Raw genomic sequence first — 20,425 nt, 5'->3', positions numbered from 1 at the left:
CATCCATAATATTCATGAACCTGTAGTGTCCCAATGTCTGAAGAAAAGAACCTGAAGTCCTCTGAAGACTTTCCCTGAATTAATTAGCAGCCAGTAGATCAGACCACTTAATCTACAGTCAGAGCTATTTTTTTTTTCCACTTTATCTAACTGAAAATCACATCATTATCACATCATCATCAATCCATGTGATGGTTGTTAAGGCTAAGGGTATTGACAATATAGAAAAGAAAGGGCTAAATTTCATGGGTAATCTAGACCACTGCCTTGGAAAATCTTGGTGCTTAATATCACCTGATCTATTGTAATGGCACTCAGTAATTAGCCTAACATCACATGTAAAAGTCAAGTTAAGAGCTACAGGTCTGACAAATCTATAAACGTGTTGTTTAATTTCTATAAGAGTTTAAAAGCTGAACCTCATATTTAGTTAACTGATTTTCAGGAAGTAAACACTGACTTTAATATGAAGAAGGGATTTTGTTATCCTGTGATACTTAAGGATTTTGTGTGCAGCTTGGTTTAGTTTGGTCTCAGCATGTTCTTTACAAACAATGAAATGTTGTGTATAGCAGATTTTGAAATTAATAACCACATAGTTCCTTTTTATCTTTACTAAAGATTTTCTGACCTATTTTTGCAAAATGTTAATAAACACGTGAGAAAATTGTAAAATTTACCACTTACATTATCTTACCTTCTAAAAAAGGAAAAATTCAGCTGCAACCTCCCCAGTGATTAGAGCTGTACCGTCAAGGTCATTCAGAGAGAAGCAGGAAAAGCTGAATGACTAGACATATTAAATAAAAAGATTATTTATTCTGACTTTATGACGATCTCCCACCCACCCCTCGTATCTCTGTATAGCAACTAAGCTCTCTGCACTACCTATCTTGTAAAAATCATTTTATATTATGACAGGTAAGTAAAGTGATAGTTTCAAGTTTCTATTACTAAATTAAATGTTATTGTGTTCAAATCCTCCTGGAGCTTTTAGTCTTATTAATGTTTCAGCTGCCTTAATATAATTGCAAAAACTTCATAGCAAGGTAGAATAAATCTAAAAATTATAGTGGGGGAAAAAAAAAAAAAAAAAAAAAAGTGGAAAGAGAGAAGAAAAGATACTAATATTAAAAACAGTGGAGCCAGTGACAGATAAAAGACCTCAGCCCTGTAAAGATATGTCAATAAAACTATCCAGCTCTGAAGATATATTGCCATTAACTTTTTGTTGTATTTTCTGAATATAAAACTTCCTTCTATTAAAACCAACTTTAGTCTACATCGCCCAAGCTTGTATTTTTTTTTCTATACCATCATTTTGTAAGTATTTAAAAATAATAAACGCCTTTCACACTGAGTTTGATCTCTGCCATAGCTTAAATGCACAACCTGAAGTTTTCCTAAGTAATTGTTTGATTTAAAAAAAAAAAAAAAAATATTATAGAGAATAATTTACAGTAAGAAATCAGCTAAATCCCCAAACCAATGCTCTTGGAGTTTGGCTTGCCAGTAAAAAATTCAGCATTCAAAATCCCAGATGAAAGTAGATATTTAGTCTTGTGGGTTCTTTTGACATGAAGAGTTCATTCTCTCTCCTTCAGATACCTTGCCTTATTGCAAAGTAAAAATTCTGCTATTTTAATATAACACTTGTTGACATTTTAAATAAATTTTACCTGCTTACATACAGTGTGGAAATGTTTAGAAAAATGCTAATATTTAGTGTGTTGCTGGAAGTAATGATAAACAGTTCAAAAATCATGATGCTCAAGAAGTATGTAACTTCTTTAGCTATGCAAATGTGTAAAATCTGATTATATTTCTATTCAAATTTATTGCTGGATATTATTTACATCAAGTAAAAATACTATGGGTTATGTTTGATGGATGCTTTATATTTTCATAAAATCTATTTTAGATCTTTGATATTATAGGTTTTATTCCTGACTAAGGCAGTTTGACAATCTTTCTTCTTTCTTCTTCTTTCTTCTTTTTTTTAATAATTTCCTCTTTCTTCTTCATTTCTTCTTTTATCTTCTTTCCTCCTCCTCTTATTCTGACTAAAAGGACTGATATTCATCCATATTTAGAGAAAATTTTAAATTTTCATTTTTTGTAACGAAGAGCATACATTAATTCTAGTGAATTTTCCATTTTGAAATATGTATAGCCATTGCAGAGACTGAAAGTTTATGTGTTTGTGAGAAATGAGTTATAATAAATACTCTATACCAGATACTAGCTAACATTTACTAGAAAAATTAGAAATCGTGCCTTAGAAATCTTGTTTACCCTTTCATTTTTACTGACTCCTGATGAGTTTTTGAGTTTTTTCCTCTATTTTCTTTTTTATTTTTTTATTTTTTTTTATTTTTTTTTTTTTTTTTTTTTTTTTTTTTTTTTTTTTTTTTTCATTTTTGTTGTTTTTCTCACTTCACAGCTAGTTTGCTGGTCATAGAAAGTGTAACTAATCTTGAAAGGAGGAGGAACTTTGGAGGATTAAATTAAATGTGTAAAAGCATTTTGTTCTAATCTAGAATCTGAATTTGCAACTATAATTTATGTGCTCATATCAAAACAACATGTATTTTAAGCTTAGATTTTAGTGAAGTTGTATGTTATGCAGATTTCGACAGGGGGAAGTTATCACATTTTGAATGCATGAGTCACAAAATTATTTATGGTGATGGAAGCAAATATTCTGTTTGATACTGGATTTTAAGCAAAATATTGTTTATGTTAATTATTTGGAAAGTTTGAACTGTTGGCTAAAAAAATATGTTCAAGGATCCAAGATTACAGAATTAATTTAAGCAAATTGCCTAAAGTGCGTTCACGATTCTCCAGTCTCTCTAAGTCTTTCACTGAAGTGAACCTGTGCACTGCAACTGCTTGTTAATGATGGTCAAATGAGAAAATACCTCTAGAAAGGGAGTAAATACATAAATTGTTACTAAAGGCATCACATTTCTGCTTTCCAACTATGAAAAAAAACCCTCAAATCCTTAAATTTTGTCAACAGCGCTTCAAATATTCTAATGTTTGGAGATAAGGAGGCTGAGGGGTGACCTCATTGCTCTCTACAGCTTCCTGAGGAGGGGAAGTGGAGAGGGAGGTGCTGAGCTCTTGTCCTTGGTATCCAGTGATAGGATGCATGGGAATGGTTCAAAGCTGTGTCAGAGGAAGTTTAGACCAGACATTAGGAAGCATTTCTTTACCCAGAAGGGGGTCAAACAATGGAACAGGCTTCCTAGAGAGGTGGTCGATGCCTTGAGCCTGTCAGTGTTTAAGAGACAATGCCCTTAATAACATGCTTTAACTTTTGGTCAACCATGAATTGGTCAGGCAGTTGGACTAAACTGTTTTAGGTCTATTCTATTCTATTCTATTCTATTCTATTCTATTCTATTCTATTCTATTCTATTCTATTCTATTCTATTCTATTCTATTCTATTCTACATTTAACTCATGTATCTCATAGAAAATAGTGTTTGAAAGGTAAACTATCCTATTGACAAGACTAAATAGGTTAAGGGGTGCAGATTATATTATTTAGTAAACATGGAACTTATGAAATAGCATAAAGGTTAAAAAAATGGCATAACTAGCACTTTCAAGACTGGTTATAAATAGTGTTAGCTACTAACTCAACATGTTATTTACAGTTCATATGCACTTTTTAGTTATTAAGACTAAAACATGTTGGCTCTCATCTAATTTGCTTCAGTAACTGTCTTAAGTGAATATGATTTCAGAATGAAGATAGTCTTTAACTTTTTTTTTTTTAAATGCTTGTGACAAAAATAGTAGTAACACTGAATTTGAAAACAACAAAAAAATCATATATCTTAAAAGGTCCTTAATCAAAATTTTATATGACACACCACTACTTAACACGAAAATTAAATTTTCAAAATCTAAAACATGGAAGTGAATAAAAAGTTATTCAGAAAAATGAGAATTTATAGCAATATTAAACACAAAGGAAAATCCAACTACTTAAGCTTTATTCTGAATTTTATTTAGTTTTTGGTTGATTGGTTCGATCTAGTTTTCTGAAAATTTATAAAAAAACTAAGAATTTCCAAAGTGGTGGGGTTTTTTTTGTTTATTTGTGTTTGGTTTTGGGTTTTTGTGTGTGTGTTGGGGTTTTTTTTGGTTTTTTTTTTTTTTATTATTATTATTTTATTATTATTAATAGCCATATATTAAGAAAGAAAGAAAAAAACCCCAAACTGTAGCAGTCAGTAAGTCACTCACACTTAGTAAACTGGCCTCAGGTCGAGCTCACAACAGTATTTTGTTTTACCAGACTGAAGGTGTATTTTGGTGGTAATATCTCATTGCAATTTTTTTTTTTTTTAATTAATTCTGACTTGCATTTCTTGGGCATTGTGCACAAAGGGGTTTACTTGGGGATGTCTATGGCCACCAGATATATCTGTATGGCTGTAAGACACATTTGTAATATACCACAGAGTTATACTGAGGCTTCCAATTTAAGTTTCTGATATAAAAAAACTCTGAGGGGAACTTCAAAGTATTACTTAACCATATAGTTCTATCACAAGTTCATTACTTTTTAAATAATTAGAAAATCTGAACTTGAAAATAACTTATTCTTTCTCTTGATCTGATTTTGCCTCTTCTACAAGTCTAATATTTGCTTGTGTTTAAAATAGAAAAGTGAGAGTCAGCTTGTGTTCTCCAGTGGGATCAATAGTATCTGTCCAATTTCCCTGGTAGATGAGGGGAGAGTAGTGGATATTGTCCACCTAAACTTCAGCAAGGTTTTGACACTGTGTCCCCCATGGGATCCTCATGGAAAAACTGTTGATGCATAAACTGGAGTAGCAGATAATGAGGTGGATTGAAAACTGGCTCAATGTCTGTGCCCAGAGAGTGGTGATCAGTTCACAAAATCTAGTTGGAGGACAAGGACTAGCGATGTAGCCCAGGGATAAACACTCTGTTCAGTTCTGTTTAACATCTTAATTAATGATCTGGCTGATGGAGTAAAGTGTTCCTTCATCAAGTTTGCAGATGGCACCAAACTGAGAGGAGTGACTGATATGTGAGAGGGTCATGCTGCCGTCTAGAGAAACCTCAACGGGCTGGAGAAATGGGCTAACAGGAAAGTTGTGAAGTTCAGGAAAGGGAAGTGCAAAGCAACACTATGCACCAATATATGCTGGGGCATCTACCATCTGGTAAACATCTTGGCAGAAAATGACCTAGGGATTCTGGTGGGCACCAGGATGAACACGAGTCAGAAATATGCTCTTGTTACAAAGAAGACAAGTGGTATCCTTTGCTGCATTAGACATAGTATTGCCCACGGGTTGAGGGAGGTCATGATTCCCCTTTATTCAGTGCTGGTGAGGCCACACCCAGAGCACTGTGTCAAGTTCTGGGCTCCTCATATCAAAAGAGATGTAGATATACTGGAAAGAGTTAAATGAAGGGCCATAAGGATGATTAAGGGACTGGAGAACTGGAGTATGAGGAAAACCATAGAGAGTTGGGACTGTTTATGCTAGAAAAGAGAAATCTCAGGGGGGATCTTATTAATGTATATGAATAACTGAAGGGAAGGTGCAAAGAGGATGGAGCCAGTGGTGCCCAGCGACAGGACCAGAAGCAATGGGCACAAACTGAAACACAGGATGGTCCTTCTGAACACGAGGAAACGTTTTTACTGTGAGGATGTCTGAGCAATGGCACAGGTTGTCTAGAGACATTGTCGAGTCTCCATTAAAAAAAAAAAAAAAAAATCTATATGTGGTCCTGGGCAACTGATGTAGGTGTGCCTGCTAAAGCAAAGGGGTTGAATGGTGACCTGAAGAGGTCACTTGCAACCTCAGCCATTCTGTGATTCTGCCAGTTCAGGACAGCCCTTGCTCCTCACTGGAACACTCTAACCCTCTGCTATTGCTTTGCTTCTAAGGTTATTTAAAAAAAAAAAAAAGAATTGTTTCAAGTCCACCCCCTAAAACCCTCTACAGATAAGGGTTCAGGGGATCATACTGATTACTTCCTAGTAATAGTCATTCAGAAAGAAGTCAAACACCATCCTGTAATAGGACATTCTCTATAATACAACAGATAAATCCAAAGCAGGCTGAAGATTATGTTCAGCATGTAAGAACAAACCTCAGAGTTAACAATTTCTCATTCTCTCATATTAGTTCTATTCACAGAAGGTTTTTCAGGAAAATGACCATAAAACCTCCATTTTACCTTGAAGAATTAACCTACAGATTTTCTTATTTCAACAGTGTCACAGTTTAAGATCAAATGAACACATGGAGATTAAATGGATTTGAACATTAAAACACTTTAATCACAGGTAATACAATTTTACAGATTTCATTACTTCGCTGTTTAATGATAGGAATGGCACAATTGAGGAGAAAAGTTGGGTGGGTCAGCATAGCAGTTCCTGACATTAATTCCCTGTGCTATGGGAGAGATGAGGCAATCCAGGAGGAGAGACAGGGTGTTAGCATGGCAGATCCAGATTTGTGGGGTCCATGGGCTCCTCTCTGGTTCCCTCAGGTTTGCTGCATGTTGAAGAGGCGATGCCACATACTGTGAAGTGTCATGGGTCCCCCAGGGTCTCTCCAGTTCCCTGGGTTTATCTCCAAATTCCTTATTTTTCTCATCCCCAGGATGGGGTAGAGAATATTTCCTCTGGGAGACATCTGTCTAGGTAGCAGTGCTGCATTCCGATTTGCTGTCAGTGTGGTTGGCACTCAGAATCTGCTTGTTCAGGACCGTTCTGCATACTTGTACAGTCCTTGATGACCAATAAACTGTTTGCATAGTTTGGCCATCCATTTCCTAGAGCAAATAAAAACTTCGGTCAAGAGATGGGGAGGTCAAACTTTGTGTCCTGGTTCAGCTAGGATAGGGTTAAGGTTTCCCCAGCAGAGAAGGGGGAAGGGGTCTCCAGCCGGGTTATTCATACCATGCTAATGTCAGGTCCAGGTGCAGCAGCGTGGGAACTTCTTCCTTTGTGGCTGTGGTCACGGGGAGCATTGCGAGTGAGCTGTCTGTAACCATTGCGGTATTTCTCTGTATATTTTTTGTCTTGTTTACTGTACTGCTGTTTATTGTTATCATTGCTACTGTTGTTGTTCAGGTTGTTTATTACACTCTTGTATTAAATTTCTTCTTATTTTAACCCGGGGTTTGTGCTCTACTTGTGTCCGAGGGTGGGGGAGGGACAATGGCAACGTGGTCTCCGGTCCCAGCAGGGCTTAAACCAACACACTTTGCCTACTTCTACTAAAGCAAAATATATTTAAAATTAATGAGTGTAGGCTAACAGCTATGCTAACAAGGCCTAACTCACACTAATTGCTACACAGAGAGATGTAGATTGCTCTAAGTCACTGGTAAAAAAGATGAGGAAAATAAATTTATCCAATGAGAAACATAGGCAATATGTCCTAACAGATTTCGTTCATGGTCCTGATAGCTGCTCACTAGTCACATTAACTGCAATAAACTATTATATTTCAATATATCAAACAGATTTAGTTTATTCTTCTCAATTCAGCTCTTATGACACAATATGGACTACTAAGGCCAGTTTTGGACTTTCCATTACAATAAGGATTTTGACATACTGAAGGGAGCCCAGCAAAGTCCCACCAAGGTGATCAGGGAGCTGAAGCACAGGAAAGGCTAAAGGACCTGGGACTGGTCAGCTGGGAGAAGGCTACAGGGAGACCTTATAGCAGTCTGCAACTACCTGATCAGAAAAGAAAGAACTGAATTCTTCTTGGAGGTGCACAGTAACAGGAAAAGAGGCAACAAATATAAGTTGGAACTTTGGAAGTTCTGATTAGAGAGATATATATATCTACCATGAGGGTGACCAAATATTAGAAAAAGTTGCTCAGAGTGGCTGTGGAATCTCTAGTCCTGGAGGTATTCAAGACAAGATTGGATGGGGCCTTGAGCAATCTGACCTAATTACACCTGCTCTTAGCAAGGGTTTGCACTAGATGATCTGTGGAGGTCCGTTTCAACCTAAATTATTCTGTAGTTAAGCAATGTAAACACTAGTGAATATATGTATGTGTATATATATTTATAAAATATAAATCAAATTTACACAGAGATGTACATATGAATCTCCACATAAATCTCACATTCATAGATGTTGGAAACACAGTTACCTGAATAACTTCCACTTAGTTATTTTATGTATAGGAATTGTGATACAGACTTTTCATTTACATACTCTTATTGTTTTTCAATAATAAGTAAGTGTGTGTGAGACTCTCTTGTTCATTTATTCCTCCTCTGCATTACAACAGCATGCATGGAAAACTCAAGACTATTGTCAAAGTCTGCACCTGGTCCAAATATTCTTCAGTCTACTAATGGTCTTTAAATGCTTAATGCAAAATTTTCTATCCTTCCCTTCCTACATGGTTTGGTCATAGGTGGAGACATGGAGTTAAACTGAAAGAGAAATCATTCCTGTAAAGGGTTGTGCCTCCTTTCTCAACTTGGGAACAGGCCAGTCTTTAATAGCATCCATCTGTCTGAGCTCTGACTTAATGTAGGTGCCTACCAATTTATTGCACAGATAAACTGTTTCTGCAATATTCACTTTACACTTCACCACCTTTACACACACGGGGATCAAATTAAATATCCACAGGCAGTATTCACTGTAGTATTCCTACTTCTGAGCATTTGAGGTTGCAGTCTTGATAATGTCTTTAAATTGTTTGTTCTTTTACATGTAAGGAAAAAAATATACAAAATACAAATAATTCCTCGTGTAGGCTCATGCTGATACTCAAATGAATCATGAACAGGTTATGATCCTTTCCAATCACTGTAACTATCTGTGCTAATAGAATAAGGAAAAAAAGAGAAAGAGAAACAATGTCCAAGAAGCGATGAGACATGTTGAGAATAGACTTCCTAGATTTGGTTGTGAGTTCCAGAGGTGATTGAAACAGTCAGTCACTATGACCCCCTGGGAAACTGCCTTCAGGGACAAGGGAGTAGAACAGACCTGGCAGATCTTTAAGGATGCTTTCTATAAAGCACAAGAGCTCCTGATCCCTAGGTATAAGACATTAGGTAAGGAAGGCAAGAGACTGGCATGGCTGAGTTGAGACCTGCTGATCAAACTAAAGGGCAAGAAGGAAATGCACAGGCAGTGGAAGCAGGGACAGGTTTCCTGGGAAGAGTATAGGGACACTGATCAGTTGTGTAGGGATGCGGTCAGGAAGGTCAAGGCACGTCTGGAACTGAATTTAGCAAGGAACAACAACAACAAAAAAAAAAAAATAAAGGTTTCTACAGGTATGTCAGGCAGAAAAGGAAGGTCAAAGAAAGTATACCCCCCAATAAGCAAGAGCAGCAAACTGGTAACAACGGGCAAGGAGAAGGCTGAGGTAGTCAACATTTTTGTCTGTCTTCACAGGCAACCTTACTTCCTACACTTCTTGAGCTACTGGACCACAAGGCAGGGACTGGGGGAACAAATTCCCTCTCACTGTAAGAGAAGATCAGGTTTGTGACTACCAGAGGAACCTGAACATACAGAAATCTATGAGATGTGATGAGATGCATCCCAGAGTGCTGAGAGAATTGGCTGATGTAGTTGCCAAGACACTCTGCATCATATCTGAAAAGTCATGGCAGTCAAGTGAAGTCCCCAGTGACTGAAAAAGGAAACGTTGCACCCATTTTTAAAAAGGCTAGAAAGGAAAAGCCTGGGAACTACTGATCAGTCAGCCTCACCTCTGTGCCTGGGAAGATCATGGCACACATCCTCCCAGAAGCTATGTTAAAGCACATGGAGGACAGGGAGGTGATTTGAGACAGCCAACATGGTTTCACAACGTCAAGTCTTGACTGATCAATTGAGTGGCCTTCTGTGATGGAGTGACTACATCAGCAGACAAGGGAAGAGGTATGGAGGTCATCTCTATGAGCTTCTGTAAGGCTTTTGACATGGTCCACTCCCAACATCCTTCTCTGCAAATTGGAGAGATGGATTTGATGGGTGGAGTATTTGGTGAGTGAAGAATTGGCTGGATGCTTGCATCCAGAGGGTAGTGGTCAAGAGCTCCATGTCCAGATGCAGATTAATGATGACTGGTGTCCTTCAGGGTTTGGTACTGGGACCAGTACTGTTTAATATCTTCATCAATGTCATAGTGGGATCAAGTGTACCCTCAGCAAGTTTTCAGACAATACCAAGCTGAATGGTGTGGTTGATGGCATCTAGAGGGACCTGGACAAGCTTAGGGCTTATTTCTTGAGGTTCAACAAGGCCAAGTGCAAGGTCTGCGCATGGGTTGGAGCCCCAGTATCAATACAGCTGGTGGATGAAGGGATTCAGAGCAGCCCTGCAGAGGACTTGAGTGTACTGGTGGATGAACAGCTGGACATGAGCCAACAATGTGCACTCGCAGCCCAGAAAGCCAACCATGTCCTGGGATGCATTAAAAGAAGCGTGGTCAGTAGGTTGAGGGACATGATTCTGCCCCTCTGCTGTGTTCTATTGAGACCCCACCTGAAGTATTGCATGCAGCTCTGGGGTGCCCAGCAAAAGAAAGACATGGACCTGTTAGAGCAGGTCCAGAGGAGGGCGACAAAAATAATCAGAGTGATGAAACACCTCTCCTATGAAGAAAGGTTGATAAAATTGGTGTTGTTCATCCTGGAGAAGAGAAGGCTTCAGGGAGACCATATAGCAGCTTTTTAGTACTTAAAGGGGGCTTATAAGAAAGATGGGGCAAACTTTTTAGTAGGGTATGTTGCAATTAGATAACGAATAATGTTTTTAAACTAAACTGAGGTAGATTTAGGCTTGATATAAGGAAGATATTTTTTATTATGAGGGTGGAAAAACACTGGAATGGGTTGCCCAGAGAGTTGGGTAGATGCCCTATCCTTGGAAACATTCAAGGTCAGGCTGGATGGGGCTGATCTAGATGAAGATGTCACTGCTCATTGCAATGGGATTGGACTAGATGACCTTTAAAGGTCCCTTCCAACACATACTAGTCTATGATTTTATGATTCTATGTATTCTAGTCTTCACAAACAGTTGCATTTTGTGTCCCAAGCCTTACCAATGTGTCATGCATAACTTAATTCAGTAACACAGTTATCTCAGGGAATAGAAAATAATGTTGATATTTCACTGCAACTATCTACTTTAGTTTTCTTTCATAAATATATTGTTATTAGTTTCAAATCTTCCTAGATTACTTTAGGTTAACTCCCCTTTGAAGATCTATAGAGTGTATACATTATGGTTTATGATACACAGATCCACTCTCTACTTACAGCCACTGCCTCTCCTAATCTTATTTTCCTATGGCATTCTTTGTTTCCTTTCTATTTTTGAAGGAACGTAATTCTTAAAATGACATTGTTAACCAGCTGAGCTTAATCCTTGTGAGCAACTACTTAACAGCTTAATATTGTAACTACACTATAAAATCCCCATTTAAGGTAAAATTTGCACATGACTAGTTTATACCCATTTATGCCTATTAGTATTTAAAATGACTGCTTTTATCTTAATATTTTCTCCTTGTATTTACAGGGAATAATCATATCTGCTATTAACTTCCATTTAGCTAAGCCAAAATCCACACATACTTCCTTAGAGCTCAGTGCCATGCCAGCTTAAACCAGTCTAATTTGAGTTTATATTTTCTGCTTCTCCCTCCATCCTGTCATGTGTGCCATGACTAGTAACAGCCTTTCATGCTGTCATACACTAAGCCAGTTTAGAGAGATGATTCAAAACCAAACTAATATATAAAAGAAGAAAAAATGTATTTGTCCATTTCTTGGGGAATTGTTCTATCTTTTGTAAGGTTTAATTTTCTTAGTTCTGGCCCTTAAACTGCACTATCAATGGATGCACACATATTTCTTTTAGCACAGTAGGTCAGAATGTCAGGACGAATTGTTTCAAGGTGCAGATTATGGAAGTTCCTCTTTAGATCACATCACTCTTCATAAAACCACACCTTTTGGTTTCTAAGAAATTATGTTCCCAAATGATTCGAACCTTTTTAAGTAACTGATTTCAACTGTTTATGTACTCTGTTGTTAGAGTATTCTAACAGCAGAATATGTCTGTCTTCAAGATCACAACAGAAAGTACCTCTCTCAAGCAAAGAAATTTTATTGATGATAACTTTCCAGCACAGGTGATGGATGAGCCAACAAGGGCAGGTGTTCTGTTGCACCTTATTTTTATGAACAAGGAAAAGTTAGTTGAGAAAGTGAAGGTCAGGGGCAGCTTTGTCTGTAGTGACCATGAGATGATATAATTCAGGATCCTAAAAGGAATAAACAGGCCAAAAAGGATTTCAAGAAAGCAGATTTTGACTTTTCCAATGACCTGCTGAAAAGGATCTCTGGGAGATGGTCCTTGAGTGAAGAGGCATTCAGGAGACCTGGTTGATTTTCAAGGATCACCTCCAAGTTTCAAGTGCAGGTCCACATGCAGGAAGTCAAGCAAATGTGGTCAGAGGTCTGCATGGATGAACAGAGAGCTAACTCAACTGAAACAGACAGAGAAAGCATAGAGGACATGTTTGAGCCTGCAGGGATCAGTTCAGGAAAGCCAAATCCCATCTGGAGTTGAATCTGGCAAGGGATGTGAAGGGCAGCAGGAAGAGCTTCTACAGGTACATGAGCAGCAAAAAGAAAGCAAGGATAAGTGTTGGCCTGCTTCTGAATGTGGCAAGGAACCTGGTGTCAAAGGACATGCAAAAGGCTGAGATACTGAATGCCTTTTTAACCTTGGTGTTTACTTGCCTGAGTTGTCTTCACACATCCTAGACCCCTGTGTCCTGTGGGAAGGTCTAGGACAAAGATCCACTCTCAGTGAAGGAGGATCAGGTTAAAGAACATTTAAACAAATAAGGCAGACACAAGTCCATGGGCCCTTGGTATAAATATCTAGTGGTTAGAATAGAGAATCTGGACACAGACTCTTTTTGGTGGTATCCAGTGACAGGATGTATTGGGTTTACATGACAAGGTTTTTGTAGTGCAGGATGGGGATTGCAGGGGTGGCTTCTTGAGAAGACACCAGAAGCTGCCCCCATGGTGGAGAGCTTTCACTTGGCTCCAAGATAGAGCTGCCACTGGCCAAAGTTGAGCCAACCAGTGACATCGGTAGCACTTCTGTGATAACTTATTTAAGAAAGTGTAAAAAACACTGCGTAACAGCTGAGAGGAGTGAGAAAATACGAGAGGAACAGTCCTGCAGACACCAAAGTCAGTGAAGAAAGAGGTGGGGGAGGTGCCTCAGGCAGAGATTCTCCTGAAACCCATGGAGGACCACAATGGAGCAATGGACCACAATGGTGCAGTCTGTGGAAGACCCAATGCTGGAACAGGTGTATATTCGTGAAGGAAGCTGTAGCCCATGGAGAACCCACACCGGAACAGGCTCTTGACAGGAACCGGCTTGTGGACAGGAGCCTGTGCTGGAGTAGGCTTTTTGGAAGGACCTATAACTTGTGAGGGGCATACACTGGAGCAGTTCATTCCATGGATCCCATGGAAAGGACCCATGCTGGAGCAGTTATTGAAGAACTTCGGTCTGTGGGAAGGACTCATGTTTGAGAACTTCATGAAGGACTGTATCCCATGGGATGGACCCCATACTGAAGCAAGGGAAGAGTGTGAGGAGGAAAGAGCAGCAGAGACCACGTGTTATGAACAGACCATAACCCCCATTCCCCTGTGTTGCTCAGGATGGAGAGTGTAGAAGAATCAGGAGTGAAGTTGAGCCTGGGAAGAAGAGAGAGATGGGGGGAAGGTGTTAAATTAATTTCCTTAAGTCAGATCTGTTTTGTGATGGTGATTGGTGAGTGATTTCTCTGTTGATATCTTGATCCACAAGACGTTCATTGTATTGCTTCCTCTTGTACTCTTGTTGGAGGGAGAGTGATGGAACGTCTTGCTGGGCACCTGGTGGCCAGCCAAGGACACATAGGGTAAGAGTCAATGGGCAGAATGTTTCATGTTAATAGAAGAAAAAATATTTTTACTGTGAAGGTGGTCGAACTGTGGAACAGGTTTCCCAGAGAGGTTGCGAAGTCTTTATCCTTGGAAATATTAAAAAATCAAATGGACACTTCCTTGAGCAATCTGCTGTATCTGATGCTGCTATGTGGACTAGATGATCTCGGGAGTTACCTTCTGATCTATCTTATGATTATGTGAAAATCTTTCAAGTTGGCTTTTTTTTTTTTTCTTTAATCTATTACTGATTCATAGATATTTAAAATTTTGTAATATAGATGAAAAATATTTTCAGTCACAGCAATATTTTTCTAGTGTGAAGTGTAATTTTCTTTCAAAATATCTGGGCACAGAAGCTTTCATGTTGATTCCTAAATCAGAAGAAAATGGATATTCTAGGAGAAATTTTTTTCTTCTATAAAAAAACCCAAACAAATATTCTAAGGAGAATGGTCAACATGTCAGAAATGTAACCCATTAATTAAGAAAACAAAGAAGCAAACACATATTCAAGACTGAAAAACCTAACTCTTTTTCTTAACCTATACTTCTGCTAAGTCAGAAATGCATTTCTTCAGAGAAATCATATTTACATATTTCTTTATATAAATGTATTTATTAATTGTAATCTTACAGTTACATAAATTTCACTATTAGAAAACTATGAAAAATTCCTAAATGTTTTGAAACACATGGTTGGTAAACGTTCAGTGTGACTATCCTCATGTCTAACAGTAAGGCACTACTGAGCTAGCCTCTATATTACCATATTTAGCGCTTATAATGACTTTACAAAGACTGAGTAATCTTAGGATGCAGGTATTTCTGACCTGTAAAAGGAAATAATTGCACTTTTTCAAAAGTGAAATATGTCATTTTTATGAACTCATTCTTCAGAGACTTTAAGAATCCAATAGCAGTGACTTAAGACTTTGTATATACTGACATTTTCTGTGTATCTAAACCAACTCAAAAGAGGCTAATTTAGTTCTACCTGTGGAGTTATATTTTTGCTCCAGGAAAAAAAAAAAAAAAAAAGTTTGATTATATTTATTAAATTATTATTTTAGACATTGTTTTTCTTCTTTCCTTGTTGCTATATAAACAACAAAATCCTTATCCCTACTCTTCAGAGAAACTCATATTGCTGAGATTTTTAGTGGTAATTTAAATACTAAATAAACTGCTGCTTTTTATACGTGTGTGTGTGTGTGTGTGTGTGTGTGTGTGTGCAAGTGTATCCCTACATATGTGCATTATTTTATGCAAAGTTTGTCAATGGTAATTTGCATCTGTTTTATGTGCATTGTGTATGTCATGGCAAGTGCAGTAAGAAAATATTCTTGCTGACACTAGCCAGTCTTTAATTTTTTTTTCACGGCCATAATAATTCTATTACATATCATTCAATAAACAATTGAGAAAGTGATAGATGATTCAGAAAAATGGTCAAGAAACACAATAACTGACAAGTACTGAGTAACATCTTTGAATATTTCAGCATATGCTTAAATACAAATAATAATTGCCACATAATGCTCTATATCATCTCACCTAACTGTAAATTATGCTATTTATGATTCTTGCTTAATTTAGCTGAGCAACCAACTTGTATAAATTGTGACAATGTATTCCAAAAGTAAATATTGTATAGTGAAAAATTGTTCAGGATGAATAATATTTATGTATATGATGTAACAGTTTTAATTTAATTTAAATTTAATTTCATATTAGTAGCTCCTGAATAACTTTTCAATCACAAGAGTTTTCTCATAGAGTTCTAGTGTACATTTACAAATGCAGGATTACTAAAAGGAAGGGATAGCTGTTGTTACTTCCTGTTGTGCTTGACATAATTAAATAATATAGATGGAATGAGCATCCTGAAGTCCTGTGTTTTTTTAAAAGGGTCTAAATTTTTAATAAAAGTTAATGCAAACTGTGTTCCATTTGTTTTGTCAGATGACATACTGCTGTCATTTTCCCATCTACACCCTGCTTGATTCAATTTTTCTAAAACAAGGTCTGGTTTTCTTTATGGGGTATTAAGCTACATGTTGGTTAGGGTTCAGGACTATTTTTTAGTGATTCAGATGTTTATCTGTGAAACAGAATTTGCAATGTTAGGTCTCACTTCTTGATGAACTTATTTAGATAAAATCTTTAAGTTTGTGGGCAATGGACTATTTTGTAGTTTTATACTATCTAGCAGAATGGAGACTATCTTAATTGGGTTCTTGTTCATCCAAAATTTCTCAAAGCAAACTTACCTGTCAGTGCTCTGAAATTGATCCTATAAACAGAAATATCAATCTTCATCTACTGTCTTAATTTCATAAGGTACTGTTTTGTAAAGAAGCTAAATTAGCACCCAAATATCTTTCTGCATGGAAAAAAACCTTTAAGAGCTTCACTTGAAAGACCTCTACCAACAGGCAATATGAATGACTGTATCATGCCTGTACCAGGTTTAGCTCCATTGAAGTCCTTCAAAATAATTGCAGTGAATTTTACCCTGCTCAAGTATTCCTCAAGTACTCCCAGATACCATTAATATATTCCCCAATACATTCAACTTATATTAGTTTGTTCCATACGTATACAGTATAGTGTTTTCCATGAAAACAACATGATACTGGGATGCAGCACAATCATTGTATTATTTCATAACTTTGAAATAAAAGAAACACACACAAAAATGTCTGAAAGGCCAGACAATTATCACAAGTAGTCCATAAAAAGAACTGGGATCAAGTGTTATGGAGAGTACATGTGGCTTGTCTGCTAAAAGAGAAGCAGTCTTTAGCAGTGTGGATATTAGTCATTACATAGTTTTGCCTAGAGATAAAGGATCAGTCTGTGTATTAGTAAATACTAAGCCTACAGTACTGCAAATAACCTACTTCGAGTAACAAAACAAACGTGTGCCAGGTAGACATATCCACAGAGGTATATATATAACCATAACCATACACTGCCAAATTTCTCATACACTTAAGACGGACTCTGAAAAACACCACATAAAACCCAGTATAAACCAGAATTCTTAAAAAAAAAAAAAAAAAAAAAAAAAAGGATAATTATATCTAAGCATCACTCAAGTACTGAAAGACTTGAAATACATCAACACAGAAACAGATAACAGGAGAGGGAGGCCACAGATACAAAATTTTACAGAAGGCAAACAGACAAAGCAGGTGCTTGAGGACTATGGACAACAGGAACCACAGTTATTATCAGGAAGCAATATATTCAAGTCGGCAGATTTGAAGAAGTCTACAGACTAAATAATAAACATCTATCTCTAAGAGATGCACTGAAGACAGACATCAGATAAGAAACTAAGCCACTCTGAGATACTGGTTCATGTGATATCTATAGACTCATGAATGCAAGTAGCCAGTGAATCTGGTATTAGGAATAGATCCACAAGCACAACAGGAGGTTCAAAATAAATTTGAGAGACTGAATTGAAGCAGCAGGAGGCAATAAGTATACCTGGTAAGCACAGCAGAAAACAGTGCTGAACAATGAAACTTAAATAAAGCTTATAAAAATTGTAAGAAAACATCTTTAAACAGATGTTCAGAAAACCTATGGGGAGTTAAAAAGAGGAAAAAAAAATAGCAGGAACACCCTCCTAAAGACACAAATGTAAATGTTAACGTATAAAAATCTTGTTCATCGGGAAAAGGTGATAATATATTTTGAATGTTTCACATAGGAATTGCTAATAAAAACTGCATCTCAGAGAACCCCAAGCTTAAAAGAAAATTGTTTCACAAATTAGAACTTAAAAAAATACTGTAAATTTGTCATAACTATTAAAGTAGGAATAACTACTTAAAACCAGAATCTTTAAAGATGTTTTTGTTAGTTTCAAATTGGCTTTTCAGATATTATAAATGCTTCTAATCTTTCATTAAAGCAATGAAAATAAGTTGATACAAATTCATACAAGTAACACCAATTCTCTATAATACTGTGAATCATATTTGCATACCTAAATGAAAAAATTGCCCTCTCTGTCATCTCTGATTGTGTCATGAGTACATTCAGCAATGCATTCCTGAAAATTCAATTAAGAGAAAAGATAAATAACATAACAGAACCATAGAAGATGTGCCTGAGATACAATTTCTATTCTCCCCTCTTCCACACAATTCAGCATGTACTGCACATCATGAAAGCTTATACAAATTCTATAACTTGTTTCTATGTTCACTCTAAAATTGTATTTTGAAACATGTGGGAGTTTTCATAAATCTTGAACAGGTCATTAGACAGTATAGACTATCTACTTAGATATGGTATATTATTCTAATTTTAATTTAATTACTTTCAGTTTAGTGATGGATTGATTTTATCAATAATAATTAATACTCTTTTCCTTCCCAGAAAGGCTTTATATTGTTATTTTCCCACTGTATTGTGTTTACATGGCAAGGTTTTGGTAGCAGGGGTGCTACAGGGGTGGCTTCTGAGACAAGATGTCGGAAGCTTTTCCCATTTCTAACAGAGCCAGTGTCATATGGTTCCAAGACAGACCCACCACTGGCCAAAGTTGAGCCCATCAGTGATGATGGTAGTGCCTCTGTGATAACATATTTACTAAAGGAAAAACAAAACAAAACAAAACAAAACAAACAAACAAAAAAACCCAAACGTTCTGTGAAGGCAGGTAAAAGAGAAGAATGAGAATATGTGAAACAACTCCGCAGACACTAAGGTCAGTGAAGAATTTGGGAGAGAGGAGGTGCTCCACACATAAGAGCAGAGATTGACTTTCAGCCTGTGGAGAAGATCATGGTGAGGCAGACTGTCCCCCTGCACCCATGGAGGTTAATGGGGGAGCAGATTTCCACCTGCAGCCTGGGGAGGAGCCCACAGCAGGGCAGGTGGATGCCCAAAGGAGGCTGTTACCCTGTAGGAAGCTCATGCTGGAGTAGGCTTCTGACAGGACCTGTGGACCTGCTGAGAAAGAGGAGTCTACACTGGAGGAGGTTTTTCTGGCAGGACTTGTGACCCCATGGGGGACTCACACTGGAGCAATCCATTCCTGAAGGACTGCACCCTGTGGAAAGGACCCAAACTGGAGCATTTTTTGAATAGCACCCTGTGGGAAGAACCCACGTTGAAGAAGTTCTCAGAGTACTGTCTCCTATGGGTGGGACCCCACACTAGAGCAGTTAGAGAGAGTGAGGAGGAAAGAACAGCAGAGACAATGTGTGATGAACTGAATGCAACACTCATTCACCATCCCCTTGTGCTACTTGGGGAGAGGAAGCAGAGAATTTGGCAGTGAAGTTGAACCAAGAAAGAATGGAGGGGTGGGGAGAAGGTGTCTTAAGATTTGGTTTTATTTCTTATACTATTCTGACTTTTGATTTGCAGTAAATTAATTTCCCCAAGTTGAGTCTGATTTGCCTTTGACAGTAATTGCTGAGTGATCTCCCTTACCTTGACCCACAAGCCTTTCATCATATTTTGTCTCTTCCATCCAGCTGAGGAGGGTAAGTGACAGAGCAGCTTAGTGGGCACCTGGCATCCACCCAAGGACAACCCACCACACCCATTATCATGGCAAAACTGAGAAAATGTGTGATGAGATAGAAAGTTGAGAAAATTAATAAAGATATGTTTACATTCAAGCCCCTGAATAATTCTATCTCAGTAGTGGTTTGACTTTTCTGAGTTTCTGTTATATTATCCTGAGACAGGATAATAGAAGCAATTGAATAAGCAATAGATATTTTTACTGAGTCTCTAGAGTACAAAACACCACAAGATATTTTATCCTTCTCCCACATTTTTTCATCCTCTTTCTCCTTGTATGTGTGGATTTACAATCATAAAATAAGTCTACTATCTTGTAAATGAGTGGCGGTTGAAACGAAGGTTTACTTAATGATTTTCAGCCACTTTAAAATTCTAGTGATGGCTTGAAATTTCAGAAGCTAGAATTCAGCTTTCAAATGAGTGTCCAGGATGAATAGGTTATGCTGGTCACTAATTAGCCTCTTGAAAGCAAAGAAATCTAGTGCTGGTAAGCTATGCTTTTCAGATGGGAGGTGATTTTTTTAATTCAAAAAATACAAAGACAGGCCCTGTGTGAAATGTCCTATGACTGTCTCAAAGCTTGCTTGTGTCTGTGCAAACCTCCAAGAGAAGCTGCTGCAGACTATGAATTGTTCTGGGGGATGCTGCCCAGAGAAGTGGGAGTGTATTGAAGGATGCATCCCCCCATTTCTTTGCAGCTGCATTGTCCGGACTCTTTAGACAAGCCTCAAAGGGACAGATGTGTGCTGAGCTGGCCCCATCCTGTAGCCGTTTGTGTCTCTATTGTGTAGGCCAGACCCCATGCATGCATTGCTGATGG

General features: G+C 37.5%; 1 long non-coding RNA gene across 1 annotated transcript; it reads left to right on the top strand.

The window, feature by feature from the left end:
* Window positions 1–835: 835 nt before the first annotated feature.
* LOC113483184 lies at window positions 836–8,658 on the top strand. The gene is made up of 3 exons (XR_003398973.1): window positions 836–921; window positions 6,282–6,352; window positions 7,568–8,658. It is a non-coding gene; the product is annotated as an uncharacterized LOC113483184 (long non-coding RNA).
* The last annotated feature ends 11,767 nt before the right edge of the window (window positions 8,659–20,425 follow it).

This window comes from Athene cunicularia (genome assembly GCF_003259725.1).
Source record: "Athene cunicularia isolate RWA chromosome 1 unlocalized genomic scaffold, athCun1 chr1_part1, whole genome shotgun sequence".
NCBI lineage: Eukaryota > Metazoa > Chordata > Aves > Strigiformes > Strigidae > Athene > Athene cunicularia.
Note: the sequence above shows the minus strand (reverse complement) of the source record. Positions and strands in the feature narration are given on the sequence as shown.